General features: G+C 42.6%; 1 long non-coding RNA gene across 4 annotated transcripts in view; it reads left to right on the forward strand.

The window, feature by feature from the left end:
- Positions 1 to 18,364, forward strand: part of LOC126460413 (uncharacterized) — a 49,038-nt gene extending 30,674 nt beyond the window's left edge. For 2 of the 4 annotated variants that reach the window (XR_007585940.1, XR_007585938.1), the window contains 2 exons: positions 1,230 to 3,201; positions 18,182 to 18,364. This is a non-coding gene — a long non-coding RNA (uncharacterized LOC126460413). The remainder of the gene's footprint in view (positions 1 to 1,229; positions 3,202 to 18,181) is intronic. The other 2 variants (XR_007585941.1, XR_007585939.1) reach the window with 2 other exon arrangements.
- Positions 18,365 to 18,781: the final 417 nt, after the last annotated feature.

The raw sequence follows: 18,781 nt of genomic DNA on the forward strand, positions 1-18,781 counted from the left end.
ATATGTGTGATATCTGTGCTATGTTTGGTTCTTGTGCAATAAATAATTGAAAGTGTTCCCAGATGTAATGTACACCCTGTAAATTAGAAAGTATGAGCGATAGGAAGAACAACTTGTGGCAGTCACAGGCAGTTTGTATGCTATGTACCTGTATATTTTGGCCTGCCTTATATACTTCTTTCAATAGGCCTACTTTTTTCTGAGGTTATTTCTGAAATCAGTGTAGGTATTTTAAATCTGTCTAGCAACTCCAATGAAATGCCTATTTGTGTCACCAAATACGTTTAGTTTTATTGAAATAAAATAACATCAGTGGTCTTCATGGAATATTATATACCATTGTCTTTCTTTTTCCATCTAAAAACTGTTCATTACAAAAGATGCTGACATTAGTACTTAAGATTTTTGCTCATGAGGGGAAGAAATACAGAAGTCCTTACATTTTTTTTTTGTGAACTTATGTCTTTACTTGCCCTTGAGACCTCGAAATTTGTCAGGGAAAAATGCTAAAACTTGCTGGAAATCGGGGAATGTCACTTGGGGAAACTTGCGGCAACCCTGAATGTTCACAAGCTGGCACTGCAGGCCTTGCTGACTGCATTTTTCAGGGATGAGAATATTCTTGCCAAGTGCACAGAATTGCCCCAAACTATAACACCATATGAGATAACAGAGCAAAAGTAAACAAGCTTTTGTGTTTGTGTCCAAGACATAGTGTATAGTGAAGACAGAAGTGTTCATTTTCTGCTTAAGGTGTTGAACATGATACTTCTGAGAGAGCTTTTCATCTATCTTCAGTCTTAAGAATTTAAAATGTCTGTTCGACCAGCTCAGGACAAGACTATTTCTATTTTACAAGAGTTCAGTTGTTGGCAGTGAAGTATTAATCCGTTCTCCAAAAGCCATGTGCTGATGTTGCCAACTACCTTGTCAGCTAGATGATTTACGTTATGTTCAGTGTTTTCCGAGAGAACACATGTCCAAACAAATATACAAAAGCTTTCGTTTGCATTTGCAGTAGGTATGAAAAAAAAAAAAAAAAAAAAAAAACAGAAGCTCCTGTTTGTGTTTCCTATAGATAGTGGATATAACAACAGCTCCTTTAAGTTGTGTTTTCAGATTATTTTTGACGCCACAATTTCCACTAACGTTGCTACTTTTGTGTTTTCTTCTTGCTTAGTACTCTTGATACATTTTCTTCAAAGTTTGACTATGGTTCCTGCTACTAGGTGCGAGGATACAAGTGAGTTGGCTTCCATTCGGACGTCTACGATGAGACGATGGACAGGGTGAAAGGCCTTGGCGTTGATACCGAGTGCACTGGTGGTGGCAGAATACAGCACGACCCCAGTGCCAACGTCATCAAAGCGTACAGCTACTCACAGGTGATACCAAAAGCAGTGAGTTGTAGAAATGACAGTATGTGTCATCTTGAGCTGTTATTCAACTTAATTTTTTACTGTGTGACTGGTTTCAGTTGAAGACCATTTTCAGGCACCTGTTGTATATACATCGTGGATACGGGAAAATTTGGGATGAAAAGAATGTTTGAAAATTATAGTAACAATACAAGCAACACTTACAGAATTTGATTACCAGCAAAAACTATATATATCAAAAGAATACAATGTCAGAAATATAAATTAAATATCCACAAGCATTGTATGTATTGTTACTACAATTTTGAAGTATCCATTTTGCCTGAATTTTTCCTGTTTCCATGCTGTGGGTACAACAAGTGCTCAAAAATGGTCTTTGAGCAAAACTGGTTGCATCGTAAAAAAAAAATTATCAACAGCTTAAAGTGTTACATGATGACATTTCTACAATTCGTATAAGCTGCAGACCACAGTTAACAAAAATTATTTTAAGAACAGTGAAGTTTCTGTTCATACGTTGTGTGCCCTATAATTCAAGTATTTTTAAAGTTTTTAAGAATGTTATACGCCAAGCTCCTCCATGGGAAAGCAGTTTCTGCTTCGGTTACATGGCACAAATTATAGAATACCTTGTTAGATGGTCAGAAGCAAATGTCACCAGACGTTAATACCTGTAAATCATCATCATCATGCTTCTTACAACCGTGTACAATAATTTGGGTGTGGTGTTGTGGACAAGTGTTATGGTTGAAATGGCTACTGTTGTTCTGGGTAGCAGCCATGATTATGAAACTTCCTGACAAATTAAAACTATGTGCCGGGCCAGGACTACATCTTGAAACCTTGCCTTCCGTGGACAATGCTGATACCAACTGTGCTGTTCAATCTGATTCATGATTTTTTCTTACACCTTTCAGATTACTTTTGAGGCCACAATCCTTGCTTCCACTTGTATATTTAGCGAGAGAGAGTTGTATATGTAGCATGAGAGAGAGAGAGAGAGAGAGAGAGAGAGAGAGAGAGAGAGAGAGAGAGAGGATCTTCTGTCCCATAATTTTATGACATTATTATTATTATTATTATTATTATTATTATTACCAGCTTCTGTATCTTTTGATTGAGTATAGTTACGGCAGCACGTGAATTGTGGTGAGCCTGGTGTTTTTACAAGACTTTTTCCAGTTGCCAGAACAGTTGTCATAATTACTCAAATCAACAATTCCTTGCACTTGGAGCAGACCAAATGATTCCTCTGTACCCCTCGCACCTATTTTATACTTTTCAGACTGTGTTTCACACATTTTGTGACCTACCTGTTTCATTTAACACAGTTAATACAGTTGCAGATTGTGGGTAAGTGTTTAATGTTTTTGCACGGTTACTGCTGCTTGTGTTTCAGTGTTGTGTACAATGCCAGACCCATCAATAGAAAAATTAATTCTGATGCTGCATCTTGCACATCTGTTCTGAAGGTCTTTACACACTCCCTTTTTCTGCTGCTTTTGTGTTGTGATGTGTGGTTTAGAAAATTTCAGATTGCTTTACGGTTTCATGTGCTCTGTATTAGATGCATTTTTAGTGTACGTACAAGCACATTGTTTACTTATGATGTAGTTGTAGTTAAGAGTTCTCGTTTTAGTGTTTAATTATTATTGTGATATGTAGCACACTTTTTAATTGTACTTTAGTTTTAAAATACCCAAAGACTGCTTCATTTCAGGGGTTTGGGAAGGCAGACCACAGCAAGAATGTAGAAATTCTGAAGACTGCATATCCTGTTTACAACATTACTTGGAGTGATGAAGGATACTGATCTGCTCAGGTAATTAAATTTACATATGTGTGATACATTCAAAATGTCTCTGACATTACGACAACCTTCATAATGAATGAAGGTGATATTTTTTGCATTTAAGCTGTTGTATTTTAATAAGACCTCTCCTTAATTATACAGGGTGATTCAAGAAGAATACCACAACTTTAGGAATTTAAAACTCTGCAACGACAAAAGGCAGAGATAAGCACTATCTGTCGGCGAATTAAGGGAGGTATAAAGTTTCATTTAGTTGTACATTTGTTCGCTTGAGGCGCTGTTGACTAGGCGTCAGCGTCAGTTGATGCTAAGATGGCGACTGCTCAACAGAAAGCTTTTTGTGTTATTGAGTACGGCAGAAGTGAATCGACGACAGTTGTTCAGCATGCATTTCGAACGAAGTATGGTGTTAAACCTCCTGATAGGTGGTGTATTAAACGTTGGTATAAACAGTTTACAGAGAATGGGTGTTTGTACAAAGGGAAAAGTTCTGGACAGCCGAGAACGAGTGATGAAAATGTAGCACGCATCCAGCAAGCATTTGTTCGCAGCCCAGGAAAATCGACTCGCAGAGCTAGCAGAGAGCTGCAAATTCCACAATCAACTGTATGGAGAGTCCTACGAAAAAGGTTAGTTATGAAACCTTATCGTCTGAAATTGGTTCAAGCACTGTCTGCAGCTGATAAGATTAAAAGAATCGATTTCTGTGATTTGATCCTTGCTCAAATGGAAACAGATGAATCTTTCGTTTCAAAGATTGTGTTTAGTGATGAAGCAACTTTCCACACTAACGGGAAAGTCAACCGTCACAATGTCTGTGTATGGGGCACTGAGAATCCGCGGGAAACAACTCAGTATGAACGTGACTCACCTAAGGTGAGCGTTTTCTGTGCCATTTCAGCCAATAAAGATTTTGGTCCCTTTTTCTTCGAAGGTGCTACTGTAACTGGACTACAGTATCTGGAGATGTTAGAGAATTGGCTGTTCCCTCAGCTCGAACAAGAAGCACAATAATTCGTATTTCAGCAGGATGGAGCGCCACCACATTGGCACTTATCTGTCCGTAACTACCTGAACGTCAACTACCCCAGGCGATGGATCGGCCGCCAGGCAGCCCGTGACAGAGCACTTCATCACTGGCCTCCAAGAAGCCCTGATCTTACCCCCTGCGATTTTTTCTTATGGGGGTATGTTAAGGATATGGTGTTTCGGGCACCTCTCCCAGCCACCATTGATGATTTGAAACGAGAAATAACAGCAGCTATCCAAACTGTTATGCCTGATATGCTACAGAGAGTGTGGAACGAGTTGGAGTATCGGGTTGATATTGCTCGAGTGTCTGGAGGGGGCCATATTGAACATCACTGAACTTGTTTTTGAGTGAAGAAAACCTTTTTAAATACTCTTTGTAATGACGTATAACAGAAGGTTATATTATGTTTCTTTCATTAAATACACATTTTTAAAGTTGTGGTATTCTTTTTGAATCACCCTGTACAGTTATTTCTGGCCCAAAAAGTCATTTTAAATGTTTTTAAAGTACAACAAACAGTACCATTTCTACTGTAATTTGTAAGCCATGATGAACAGTAGCACATAGTGTGAGTTTGCTGCCTTTTTATTTCTGTGGGACCTCGCTATGTGTGTAAACCGAAAAATGGCTTTTCGAGCTGAAACTAGTTGCTTAATTAAAAATATTTTTAGCAACTATATTATCTTAAGTTGAAAAATATCATTTTCATCCAATTATATTAATAATTTTTGTGTCCTCTTTTTCACTTTTGCCATATGGGTGTGTTCTGAGAAGGTCTATCACATGTTTGTTTCTAAGATTGGTACAGTTGTTTTCTGTCATTAGTTATTGTATGCTGCTTTTGACCACTGAGAATGAAATTTTTCAACTGTTTAATATCAGGATTTAGCAGCAAGTTTTTTTACTCAAGTGTTAAAAGGTGTTGTATCTAACAACTAATCTTCACAACTATTTTTCTGATCTGAAGATTGCCATGCAGGAACTCAACAAACTAGTTCTGATCTGATTCAAAGGTTGCATTCATTTTGTTGGTAGAGACAGTGGGGAGCTGTCCTCTTCAGTCATCATTATCCAGAGGTGAAGCTAGTTTGTTTCAGTAGTGGCTGTCATTATTGACTTCAGTCTTCAAGAGTGTGTCTCAGAAATCATTAAATCAGCAGCAGACTGTTGGTTTATTGCATGAAGAGATTCCAAATACTGCTTTAAATTCACTTCTATCTTAAATTCAGTGCCATGTATGAATGTCTTCTTTTAAACTCCATTGCTACCTGAGTCTAACTGATGTGTGTACAAAAGGAGTGAACAAGTGGCCCGTGTAATATGCCTAGTGTGTTAACAGTGTACACCACTACACATTGTCTATTTTAGAAAATGAATCACTCTGCAGCAACCCAGAGTGTCTCAGAATTCCCACACTATGCAGTACAGTATCAAAAGATTGTTATTCTGTGAAAAGAAATCCATTGGTGTTAATTAGATGTGTACTGTACTCTCCATTTAATGTACAAAAGCAGTTGTCCAGTAGCAATTCATTGCAAGAGGAGGGACAATTTCCAGTTTTGTTATTTATTTTATTTACCCATTTAAATAAAGCTGACTTAGGAAGTTTCCCTTATGTGGGGACTGTTTGTACTAGATAATGTGTCTGTTTGAAGTTCTATATTTGTATATTTTGCTGTTCATGTCACTTCTGTGTAATTTTTCATTGATTGTATCGTTACTTGTTTGAATTCTGATATGTTGTGAAATTTCAAACATTTGGGAATCCCATGATAAACTAGTACTATTAGCGTCAATTGTAGGCTTAAACTAAATTGTGCTCTTTCAAAAATTTTTAGAACAGTATGCCTATCATCCTCATTCAGAATAGTCTGTCTCTTATTTTGTTGTCAAATTATGTGAGAAATAGTTTAGTTTCAGAATTTTGAGATGCCTGCAAAACTATACTTTGTAAGTTAGTGCTACCAGTGTTTTGTATACGTAATTTACGTAGCAAATCAATGCTTTGTGGTTCACAGCTCAGCCAAAGTATACATCACCCCTGAATTTCATTGTATGTCAATGCAAATAAATGTGTATTTTTGAGAATTTTCGGAAGTTACCATTGTCCTTTGCATAATCTGTGAGCAGGCGGGGTTTGTGATGTAGTTCCTGTAGCAGATTTTGTGCCAGACATTTTGTGTTACATCTGGTTTTCCCTTAACCCTTTACTGGCCAAAACTCTATTGGATCTTTTTTTTGCAAACTTTTATACATAAATATGTTACATTGAGTGATAAATTGAATAAAAAGTTGTTTTGAAAAGTTTCAGTTTATTAGATCAAAAACTACAGAAGTCCCATTTTTGGGACATTGGCCAAATGCGCTATCCAAATTCACAATCTTATTCTCCATGCATAATATTGTAAGAAGCAACACAAACATTAAATAAAGAATATTTTAATGTTATGGAATGTATATTCAGTATGAAATGAAGCAAAACACTTGTCATGTACACCAACATTGCACCTATCACAAATTTTTGTTGTTTTTTTCTTGCAGTAAGCACATTTCTTCTGTGTTTTACTTGGCACGAACAAATGATTTCCTGGATCTAGTCGTACATCTGTGCTCACCCGTCCTCCCATCAATTTGCTTCCTTGTGGTCCTCTTTGTTTTGGTACTGATCCTTTTTTCTTTGATAGAAAAAACATCACTATTCTCTGTCGGACATCCAAAAGTAAGAGCTTCTCATTAGAGTTAGCAATTTGGTATGCACGCCATGTGTTTACTATGCAGATATATATCATCTGTGTGAATAATGGCCACCACCATTTCTTTGACCTTATCCTCGTCCTATAAAGTGATATCTGCTTGTCCAGTAGATATATGCCACCCATGTGGGCATTGTATTCTTCAATGATATGTGGCAGTGTAACAGATATTTCCTTTTTTTTGCCCGTGAATATATTTTAGTAGAACTCGAGGAATAATAGTACTGTTATTTGTCACTACACATACTGGTTTGTTGTCACTCCATTTCACAACCAGAACTTCATTCTCTTTGTCAAATATGTAGTCATAGAATCCTCGTTCCTTCCTTTTGCCATTCTTTTCGAGTCAATCAAAGGACATGCATTAGTTCGGATCTCTGTTATTGTTCCTGCAGCTTTCATTTTACTCTTTCAGAGTGTGATCAGTGTGTCAACACTGGTGAAATAGTTGTCAAAGAAACGCTTATAATTTGGATACTCTGATTCTGGAATCATGGTGGTTAGTTCATTTATTACCCTTGCACCTAAAGGCTCCTGTTTGTTGTCAGTCTTGCCACAGTATGGTGAAAAATTATAAAGAAAGCCATTGGAACTTGTAAGACACCAAATTTTATATCCAAATTTGATAGGCTTTTCCCTCAGAAACATTTTAGCTGAATGTTTGCCATAGTAATGTACCATTATTTCATCAGTTGAGAGTTCTGAATGAAATACGCCAAATTTACCAAATTCCTATTTCAGCATTTCAAATTATAACCTCAGTTTGTACATCTTGTCGTTTCTGTCTATTTTGGAGTTGTCATTGAGATGAATGAATCTCTTTATTTCACAAAACCTATTTCTTGACCCGGAGTTGAAGACTAAAGGAACACCGACATCAGGAGCCTGTTCCCAGTACTTATTCTTGTGGGGAAGCTTATGATAACCACTCAGAAGTAGTACGCCAATAAATAATTTTAGTTCTTCTTTGGTTAGCAGAAAATTTATTCTGTTATGTTGGCAAGCATAAATTTCGCTTTGTTCAATAATAGTATCCATTAGTTTCTCAGAAAAAAAAATCCTCAAACACCTGGGGTACTGTGTTATTTGCTAGACATTCCGCATCATAATGTTTGTTGCTCTTCCCTGGTTTACTATTGTTTGTGTACGTTGGTTGACATTTATACCACTTACATATATATTTTTTTGTAGATAACATACTACTTTCTCCTCCACCTCCCAACGCTTTCCTTCTTTTGGCTTCTGGATGTACAACTGTAGCATTAACTTCATCTCAGCTGGTTGTGAGCTCTAAAGTACCGGCGTCATCTTGTACAACAGTACATTTTCGTCAGTGTCTTCTTCATCTGTTATTACATCTGCATCGGGTGGAATAATCGCCAATTCTGTATATCATCTTCATTGTCACTCTCTTGATGGTTCTCTAGTTCTGCTAGAATTTCTTCAAATGTAAGTTCACGCGGCATGTTTTTGTCCTGTTGGAATCGTAAAATTCGAATAGAATATGAAAAAAGCAGAAAGGATGTGCGTTTTAAGGGAGAGGGTAAGGAGTCATTCCAATCCCGGGAGCGGAAAGACTTACCTTAGGGGGAAAAAAGAACAGGTATACACTTGCACACACACCCATATCCAACCACACATACACAGACACAAGCAGACATTTGTAAAGGCAAAGAGATTAGGCAGAGATGTCAGTCGAGGCAGAAGTACAGAGGCAAAAATGATGTTGAAAGACAGGTGAGGTACGAGTGGCGGCAACTTGAAATTAGCGGAGGTTGAGGCCTGGCGGATAACGAGAAGAGAGGATATACTGAAGGGCAAGTTCCCATCTCCGGAGTTCTGACAGGTTGGTGTTAGTGGGAAGTGTCCACATAACCCGGACGGTGTAACACTGTGCCAAGATGTGCTGGCCGTGCTCCAAGGCATGTTTAGCCACAGGGTGATCCTCATTACCAACAAACACTGTCTGCCAGTGTCCATTTCCCCCCTGCGGGTTTGGGGGTTAGAATAGGCCCGCGGTATTCCTGCCTGTCGTAAGAGGCGACTAAAAGGAGTCTCAACTGTTTCGGCCTTTAATGTGATGGTCCCCATTAGGGTTTGACCTCCATTTTTCCAAATTCAACAGAAGTAAGAGCCTTTTGGGGAAGGACCCCTTACGTGGTGCACCATCAGTCCTCTGTGCCCTAAGACCTTGGCACTCTTTATCGTCTGGGCGTCGTAACTGCACCCTCCATCCCTCATTTTGGGCATACACACCTGATGGATTGTGTAAGTTACGCCCTTAGTGCATCATCATCTGCACCCACGATCACTATGGACTACCCATGGCACCCAAAATCCAGCACGGTAGCCAGTTCGTTGTGGTGGGGTCGTCATGTACCCTCTAGGTTGTAGCCCCCTGACAACACAGGGATCGTACTGCCGATGCCTGAGCTGCCGCCTCCCCACGTAAGCCAAGGAGTAGATACCCGTCTCTCTGGGGCATCAGGACTCCCGGCAATGGCCATCCTGCTAGGTGGCCTTTGCTGTGGCTGGGTGCCACCCCTGGGGAGAGCCCCTGGTCGAAGTGGGTGGCATCGGGGCGGATACCCCGCAATGAAGCGGGTACAATCTCAATCCGGTGGCCGCACGACCACCAACGTCTCTAAGTGCAATAAAGTAGACCTTAACGCTGTGGCATATTACCCCAAATCGTCCCCTTCCCTAGCCACGCCCTGGGAGGGACGCAGGGCTGCGGACAGACAGGAGCCATATTCACCGCGATATCTTGTGTGCAGCAGAACTGATGGGGATTCATTTTTGGGGACTAAGCCTCTGTTCTTTGTGACCCATCTTGAAGATAAGTTCGGGGAAGTGGCCTCTCTTTCCAAAATGCGGAGCGGGGCCATTTTGATACAAGCACCTTCCTCTGCACAGTCAAGGGCGTTGCTCGCCTGTGAGAAGCTTGGTGACATACCTGTTAACGTCACTCCCCATAAGTCACTAAATTTGGTCCAGGGGATTATCTTTCATAAAGATCTTCTGCTACCGTCTGATGACGAGCTACGGGAGAACCTGGCACGACGAGATGCACACTTCGTTCGTCGTGTCTTTAGGGGACCCAAGGATAATAGGATCGCTACCGGTGCTTTCTTCCTGGCCTTTGAGGGCAACTGCTTGCCTGAGAAGGTCAAGGTCATGATCTACCGGTGCGATTTCAAGCCCTCTGTCCCGCCCCCTATGCGATGCTTCCAGTGCTGGAAATTCGGACACGTGTCCTCCAGGTGCACTGCCAGCCCCACATGTCGCGATTGTGGATGACCTTCGCATCCAAATGCTCCGTGTGCTCCACCTCCCACCGGCGTTAACTGTGGGGAGCATCATTCTCCCTGCTAGCCAGACTGTGCAGTCTACCAACGAGAGCGGAAGATACAAGAAATTAAGACCCTGGACCGTTTAACTTACCAAGAGGCGAGGAAGAAATTAGAATGTCTCAACCCCACACCTATGTTGAGGAGTTATGCTGCTGTAACACTGCAGCCACCAGTTCCTGCAAAGACTCCTTTCACAGTTGGCCCACCGAACAGTCACGTTTCGCCTGCCCCACCACCGGTGGGGGCCACTCTCTCTTCCACTGCTCCCAAAACACACAGTTTGGGAGCAGTGCGCCCCAAGCAACCCGGGACATCAGTCCCCATCTCTCAGCCAGAGTGGCGACAGCCCTCTCCGGCTCCTCAGCCGGGGAAGCGACAGCTCTCTCTGGCTGCTCAGCCGGAGACGCAACAGCCTCCTCTGGCCTCACTTGTTCGGAAGGGATCCCTTGGGGGAGTCCCTTCCAAGGACTTCACCAGTTTCTCACAAGACACTAGCCAGTGGCTGAAGAAGCCACCAGCTGCTGGTCGAAGGGCTTCACGCTCTTCCTCTGTTCCTGATAATGCGTCAGGAAAGCCCTCCCAGCATTCCAACCCTCCTCCCAAAGACAAGAGAGAGAAGAGGAAGCTCTCCAAGAAGGATAAGGACCCAGTGGTTCCCGCACCAACACTTCCTGTCAGCTCAGCCTCTGAGGATGAGGTCGAGCTCTTTGCGTCCCCTGATGACCTGGATCTCGCCGTCTCCTCAGAAACGATGGCCGTAGCGATGTCCGTCACTCAGTCGGTGGCAGCATGTGACCCTGCCCAGTAATTTGCCTTTTCAGTGCCTGAATGCCTCTACAGGACACGCTTTGTACAATCCTCCAGTGGAATTGTGGCAGTTATTTTAGCCATCTACCTGAGCTACGTCAGCTTGTAAGCTTGACACCTGCTTTATGCATTGCTCTCCAGGAAACCTGGTTCCCGGCAATGCGGACCCCTGTCCTCCGTGGATACAGGGGTTATTACTGCAACCGTAGCACTTACAATAGTGTGTCAGGTGGAGCCTGCGTGTATGTCCTTACCTCTGTATATAGTGCTCCTGTGCCCCTTCAAACATCTTTGGAAGCTGTGGCTGTCCGCGTAAGGACTACCCAGGACATAATCGTCTGCAGTGTCTATCTCCCTCCAGGTGGTACAGTCTCCCTGACCGAATTGGCTGCACTTGTCGCCCAACTTCCCACGCCTTTTCTTCTCCTTGGGGATTTTAACGCCCACAATCCCCTGTGGGGTGGATCGAAGATTACTGGCCGAGGCAGAGATGTCGAGAATCTCATCTCCCAACTTGACCTCTGCCTCTTAAACACTGGCGCTGCCATGCATTTCAGTGTGGCGCATGGCACGTTCTTGGCCATTGATCTGTTGTTGTGCAGCCAAGGGCTTGTACCATCGGTCCACTGGAGAGTCCATGACGACTTGTGTGGTAGTGACCATTTTCCCATCTTCCTTTCACTACCCCAGCATCGATCCCATGAACGCCTGCCTAGATGGGCATTTAGCAAGGCAAACTGGGAAACATTCTCCTCTGCTGCCACTGCTGCATCTCTCCCCCACGGTACCATCGATGTGGCGGTTGAGACACTGACTGCAGCGATTGTTTCCGCTGCGGAACGTACCATTCCTCGTTCATTAGGGTGCCCCCGGTGAAAGGCAGTGCCTTGGTGGTCTCCGGAGGTCGCTGAAGCCATTAAAGAACATCGGCGGGCTCTTCAGCAACATAAGCGGCACCCGTCTTTGGATAACCTCATTTTCTTCAAACGTCTCCGTGCTCAGGCACGGCGGCTCATCAAGAGGCGGAAACAGGAGTGCTGGGAGAGGTACGTTTCCACCATTGGTTCCCATACTTCACCCTCCCAGGTGTGGATGAAGATTCGGCGCATCTTTGGAGTGCAGCACACTACAGGTGTTCCAGGGCTTACCATCAACAGGGCGGTATCCACCGATGCTGATGCAATCGCCGAGCATTTCGCACAGCACTATGTTCGGGCCTCTGCGTCGGGGAATTACCCGCCTGCGTTTCGCGCGCTTAAACGCCGGGAGGAAGGCAAACGGCTTTCTTTTGCTTCTCGCCACCCTGAGACGTATAACGCCCCATTTAGTTTGTGGTAACTCCAAAGCGCCCTGGCACAGTGCCCCGATACAGCCTCAGAGCCAGATGGCGTCAACAATCAGATGCTCAAACACCTGTCCCCGGTCTGTCAGCAATGTGTTCTTGCCATCTTCAACCGCATATGGGGCGATGGTGTCTTTCTGTCGCAGTGGCGAGAAAGTACCATCATTCCGGTGCTGAAGCCTGGTAAGGACCCGCTTACTGTGGATAGCTATCGACCCATCAGCTTGACAAATACTCTGTGCAAGCTACTGGAACGTATGGTGAGTCGACGGCTGTGTTGGCTGCTCGAGTCTCGGGGTCTTCTGGCTCAGTGCCAGAGCGGCTTCCGTCAGGGCCGTTCCACCGCCGATACTTTGGTCTTTCTTGAGTCTGCAATCCGCACTGCTTTTTCCAGGTGCCAACACCTTGTCTCCGTCTTTTTCGACCTCTCCAGAGCATATGACACGACGTGGCGGCACCATATACTCGCCATGTTGCACGGGTGGGGTCTCCAGGGCTCTCTCCACATTTTTATTCAGAATTTTTTATCCGTTCGGACATTCCGCGTTTTAATTGGCACATCCCATAGTTCACTTCATATCCAGGAGAACGGCATTCCACAGGGCTCAGTATTGAGCGTGCCCCTTCTCCTTGTGGCCATTAATGGCCTTGCAGCAGCAGTTGGGTCGTCTGTCTCACCCACGTTATATGCTGACGATTTCTGCATCTTGTTCAGCTCCTCCACCGTTAGTGTTGCAGAACGTAGGTTGCAGGGAGCCATACGCAAGGCGCAGGCATGGGCCCTAGCTCATGGGTTTCAATTTTCTCCTGCGAAGACTTTTTTTATGCACTTTTGTCGGTGTCGAACTGTCCATCCCCACCCTGAGCTCTATCTTCAGGATGCCATGCTCAGGGTTGTTGACACTTACCGTTTTCTGGGATTACTGTTCGATGCCCGGCTTACTTGGCTTCCACATATTCGTCAGCTCAAGCGTCAGTGCTGGCAGCATCTGAATGCCCTTCGCTGCCTCAGCAACACAACTTGGGGTGCCAATCGTAATACGCGGCTGCAGCTCTACAAAGCCCTTGTGCTGTCCCGGCTTGATTATGGGAGTGTGGCGTATGGCTCAGCGTCGCCCTCAGCGTTGCAACTGTTGGACCCCGTTCGATGCCCGGCTTACTTGGTGTCCCTCCACTGCTATTGAGGCACCAACATTTCTGGCCGCTTATGCTGCCCATGTTTTTAGCTTGCCCGGGCATCCAAACTATCGTCTCCTGTTCCGTAATCGGTCGTCCATCTTCCTGAACGTCGGCCCCGGTCAGGTTGTACGATCGCGGTCCGCGTCAAAGAGCTTCTCTCCGGGCTTAGGGTTTTTATAGTTCCACCTCCTTTCCGGGCCACTTTGCGCACACCCCCATGGTGTGTTCCTCACCCTTGCCTTCGGCTCGACTTGGCACAGGGCCCGAAGGACTCCGTCCCTCCAGAGGCCTTCCGCCGCCGTTTTTATTCCATCTTGGCCACGTATCAGGGCTCTGGCGTTGTATACACTGACGGTACGATGGTTGCTGGTCGTGTCGGATATGCGCTTACTCTAGGGGACCATTCTGAACAACGTTCCTTGCTGGATGGCTGCAGCGTTTACACAGCTGAGCTGGTCGCCATCTTTTGTGCCCTAGAGTATATCCGCTTCTGCTCAGGTGAGTCCTTTGTTATCTGTAGCAATTCCCTGAGCAGTTTACGAGCTCTCGACCAGTATTTCCCTCGTTCTCGTCTGGTGATGGCTGTCCATGAGTCCCTGCGTACTCTTGCACGTAGCGGCCGCTCTGTGATCTTTGTGTGGACCCCAGGCCATGTTGGGATCCCCGGCAATGAGAATGTTGACCGCCTGGTGAAAGAGGCCATCAGTAAACCACATCTGGAGATTAGCCTCCCGGCGACTGATTTGCGGGCACTATTACGCCGCAAAGTTTTCGATTTCTGGGACACTGAATGGCGCAACCTGCCCGTGCCAAAAAAACTCCGTCGTAACAAGGAGACGACGACTGTTTGGCGGTCATCCCTGCGAGCCACCCGCAGGGACTCAGTCGTCGTTTGTCGGCTCCGCATTGGCCACACCCGACTGACGCACAGTTATTTACTGTGTCATGAGGATCCTCTTATTATGCGTTCAGTTAACTAAGTAGAAATTAGTAATATCTTATCTCAGTGAGGAACTTGAAACTTTCAGGACAGGTCAGGAGCATGTAGAGGTGCTCTTCCTCTACTTGAAAACAACAGTTGACCACGCACTGAGTAGATAGGTTCCTAGTAGAACAGTTCATAATGGGATGGAACCTCCGTGGTATACAGTCACTGTAAAGAAAACGTCTAAAGGAACAGAGATTACTGCATAATAGGTGTAAAACAAAGTGTAGGATTATAGATTGAGAGACACTGGATGAAACATGTTTGGCTGTCAAGAGAGCAGTGCATGATGCCTTCAATGACTACTGTAGCAGAATATTGTCAAATGACATTTCACAAAATCCAAATAAATTCTGGTCGTATGTAAGGGCTGTTAGTGGCACAAAAGTTAGTGTCCAGTCCCTAGCAAGTGAGACAGGAACTGAAATTGAGGGTAGCAAAGTAAAAGCTGAAATTCTGAACTCGATTTTCAAATGTTCCTTTGCAAATAAAAACCCAGGAGAATTGCCCCAATTCAATCCTCGTTCACTGAAAAAATGAACGAAATAGGTATTAGTGTCAGTTGTGTTGAGAAACAGTTGAAGTCATCAAACAAAGCTCCAGACCCCGATGGAATCGCAGTCAGATTCTATATTGAATTTGTGGCTGAGTTATCCTCTCTTCTCACTGTAATCTATCCAAAAAACCTTACCTAGTTTTTGGAAAAAGTTACAGATCACACCCGTCTACAAGAAGGGTTGTAGGAGTGACAAAACTACCATCCAGTAGCCTTGACATCGATTTGTTGTAGATTCTTAGAAAATATTTTGCGCTCAAACATAATGAGGTATCTCGAACGGAACTACCTTCTCAATATCAACCAGCATGGTTTTCAAAAACATTGATGATATGAAATCCAACTCTCACTTTTCTCACATAACTTGCTGAATGTGTTGGATCAAGGCAACAGGTAGATAGTGTTTCTTGATTTCCTAACAGTATTTTATTCTGTTCTACACCTACACTGACTGTGAAAAGTATGATCATATGGGGTATCAAGTGAAATTCGTGACTGGATTGAGGACTTTTTGATAGGAAGGACACAGCATGTTACCTTGGATGGAGAGTCATCATCAGATGTAGAAGTAACTTCAGGTGTGCCCCAGGGAAGTGTGTTGGGGCCCTTGCAGTTCTCGTCCATTAATGACCTTGCTGTAAATCAGGATTTTTGCAGATGATGCAGTTATCTGTAATGAAGTGCTATTTCAGAGAAGCTGCATAAATATTCAGTCAGATCTTGATGAGATTTCAACATAGTGCAGTGATTGGCAACTTGCTCTGAATGTTTGGAAATGTATAAACTTAGTATCCTGTGACTATAATATTGGTGAGTCACTGTCGGAATCTGCCAACTCGTACAAATACCTGTGTGTAACACTTTGTAGGTATATGAAATGGCATGATCACATAGGTTCAGTTGTGGGTAAAGCAGGTTGTAGACTTTGGTTTATTGGTATAATAATGGGGAAGTGCAATCAGTCTACTAAAGAGATGCTTACAAGTCATTAGTGTGCCCCCCCCCCCCCCCCCCCCCCCCCTCCCCCCTAGACTATTGCTAAAGTGTGTGGGACTTGTACCAGATGAGACTAGCAGGAGACATTGAATGTATACAAAGAAAGGCAGCATGGTCAGAGGTTTGCTTAATCCATGGGAGAGTGTCACAGAGATACTGAAGGAACTGAAATGGCAGACTGTTGAAGACAGGTGTAAACTATCCCAAGAAAGTGTATTAGCAAAGTTTCAAGAACTGTCTTTAAATGATTACTCTAGGGATATACTACAACCCCCCCACATATTGCTCTCACAGGTTCGTGAAGATAAGATTAGAATGATTACTGCTCACACAGAGGCATTCAAACAAATTCAGACAATCATTCTTCCACGCTCCATACATGAATGAAACAGCAAGAAACCCTGATAACTGGTACAATGGGACTTACCCTGTACCATGCACCTCCTGGTGGATGGCAGATTATAAACGTAGATGTGAACTGACAGTCTCTTACATGTGCATGAGGGAAACATCTAATCACCTTTATTTTACCAAGACAAAAATTATGATTTACTAAAGTTTCAAACCTTGACAGGAAATAATGGATTAGGCTGTCCATAAATTATAAACTAACATTATTGTGATGATGGAAAATCTCATATAAAGACGTGAAACAAATACTAACAAAGAGATAGAGGGGCTGGCCAGTACAGCCAATAGATACACAAAACATAACAGAAAATTTACGTATCCTAGCTTTTGGAACTTTGTTCCTTCATCAGGGAGGAGAGAGGGGAAAGAAGGGGAAGAAGAGAAAGTGGATTCAGTTACTCACAACCCAGGTTATGAAGCAACAGGGTAGAGGTAAACTGGGTGGGTAGCAAAGATGGAGGCATGGGTGTATACTCTACAGTATGTCAACATGTTGCCTTGACCTGTTTGATCACCAGGTCTGGCTCCAATTCAGTGCACACGGGACATCATCGAACAACTCCAGTGTCTCCCAAAAACAGCATTAACCATCCCTGTTTTGATGACAATGTGAAACAGGCATGGAACTTCATCCCACAAACTCATATCCACCACAATGCATGCACGTTTGCATGCTTACATTCGGGCAGTTACACTGGATTTCAATGTATTAGTGTATCACATTTGCAATGGTGTATCTCGCACTTATATTATCCTGTGATCTTGCAACGTTAATCACTTAAATAAGTTACTTAGACATATATGTTCCTGAAATTTCATTACTCTACGTTAATTACTTTTTGGTGTTGCAAATTTTTTTTTCAGTGTACATGATGACTACAATAATACATTAACATTATAATGTTTCTCCAGTGGTTTCAACATTAACTTTTTAACAGAAAAGATTTTGCTTACAGTTCATTTTTAAGTTAACATTTCTAAACTTTTTAACAATCCATATTAAAGCTAGCAATAGTAACTATATTAATAATTGCTACTGTAAACAGTTACACATATGGACATCAGTTTTGAATAATGGGTTTTGAGTGTAAATAATGTTTTATGTAAGTGTTTGTATTGATACTTAAAATTAAATGTCATGTAATCAATGTCCAGATACTCATATAAAAAGTTTTGTTGGATCAAGTTATTTACGAACGCTATGTACTGTGTTCTTCCATTAGAGAATGAGACTGTATTGTTTATCGGTTTCATTACAAAATGCTAATAAGCTTTTAGTTAGAAAACCTTCTATAATTAGAATTATTAATATGAGAAAAATAGGAACAATGAAAGAACGGAAGATCAGTTGCAGAAACAAGAGTAGCTCTGAGTTGCAAGAGTGGTTACTTATCCCACACATGTAATTAACTGGCATTATCACCACTATTAACTTACCTTGGTTTCACATCTCATCTGTTCATTGTTCCCCATGTCCTGCCCTTCTGTTCCCCCTTCCTATTAGACCATATATGCCTCTGTTACTGTAATCGATATGTAAACAATATTTATCACATGACCTTTTTTTGTTACAGGTTGTAATATTTGACATTGCAGCTTTTGAAAATGGAGCAGGATGTTGTGCCCTCTTTCCTATTGGAGTGTTTCTCTGTGATCAGAATTGGAGGCAGACAATTCACTTGAACTTCCATTGCTGTTGTTGATGTCTTTGAATCATGTTGTTTCTTTGTGATTAATAAAAAAATTATACAACCCAATGGTTTCTTCACCTTGTCTTTAAAAATTCGAGACCTATTGTTCAAACACATATTTTGAGAGTTATGCATCTGAGCATTTTTGTGGAATGTGCATTTCACACATACTTTCAAGATAAATTGAATAATGACCCCCATTTTGTGTGTTGGGGAAGATAATTTGATACAGCTAAATGCATATACGGGTACACACATTTGCTCGCGCCTGAGACAAAGTGAGAGTGATTCAAAGGAAGAATTCACTACTTTTTACCTACTTTCTGAATAACTCGTGCTTTCGTCAGAAATGTCACACTGCAAAGTTGATTAGATAAAGGGACAAAAATGAGAGTCAAATATAATTTGAATATCAGAAAAAATAACCACTTAGTGTTTGTGTAATACTTTACGGCAAGCATAAAATTAATTTTTAAACATTGG

Source organism: Schistocerca serialis, chromosome 1 (assembly GCF_023864345.2).
Source record: "Schistocerca serialis cubense isolate TAMUIC-IGC-003099 chromosome 1, iqSchSeri2.2, whole genome shotgun sequence".
NCBI lineage: Eukaryota > Metazoa > Arthropoda > Insecta > Orthoptera > Acrididae > Schistocerca > Schistocerca serialis.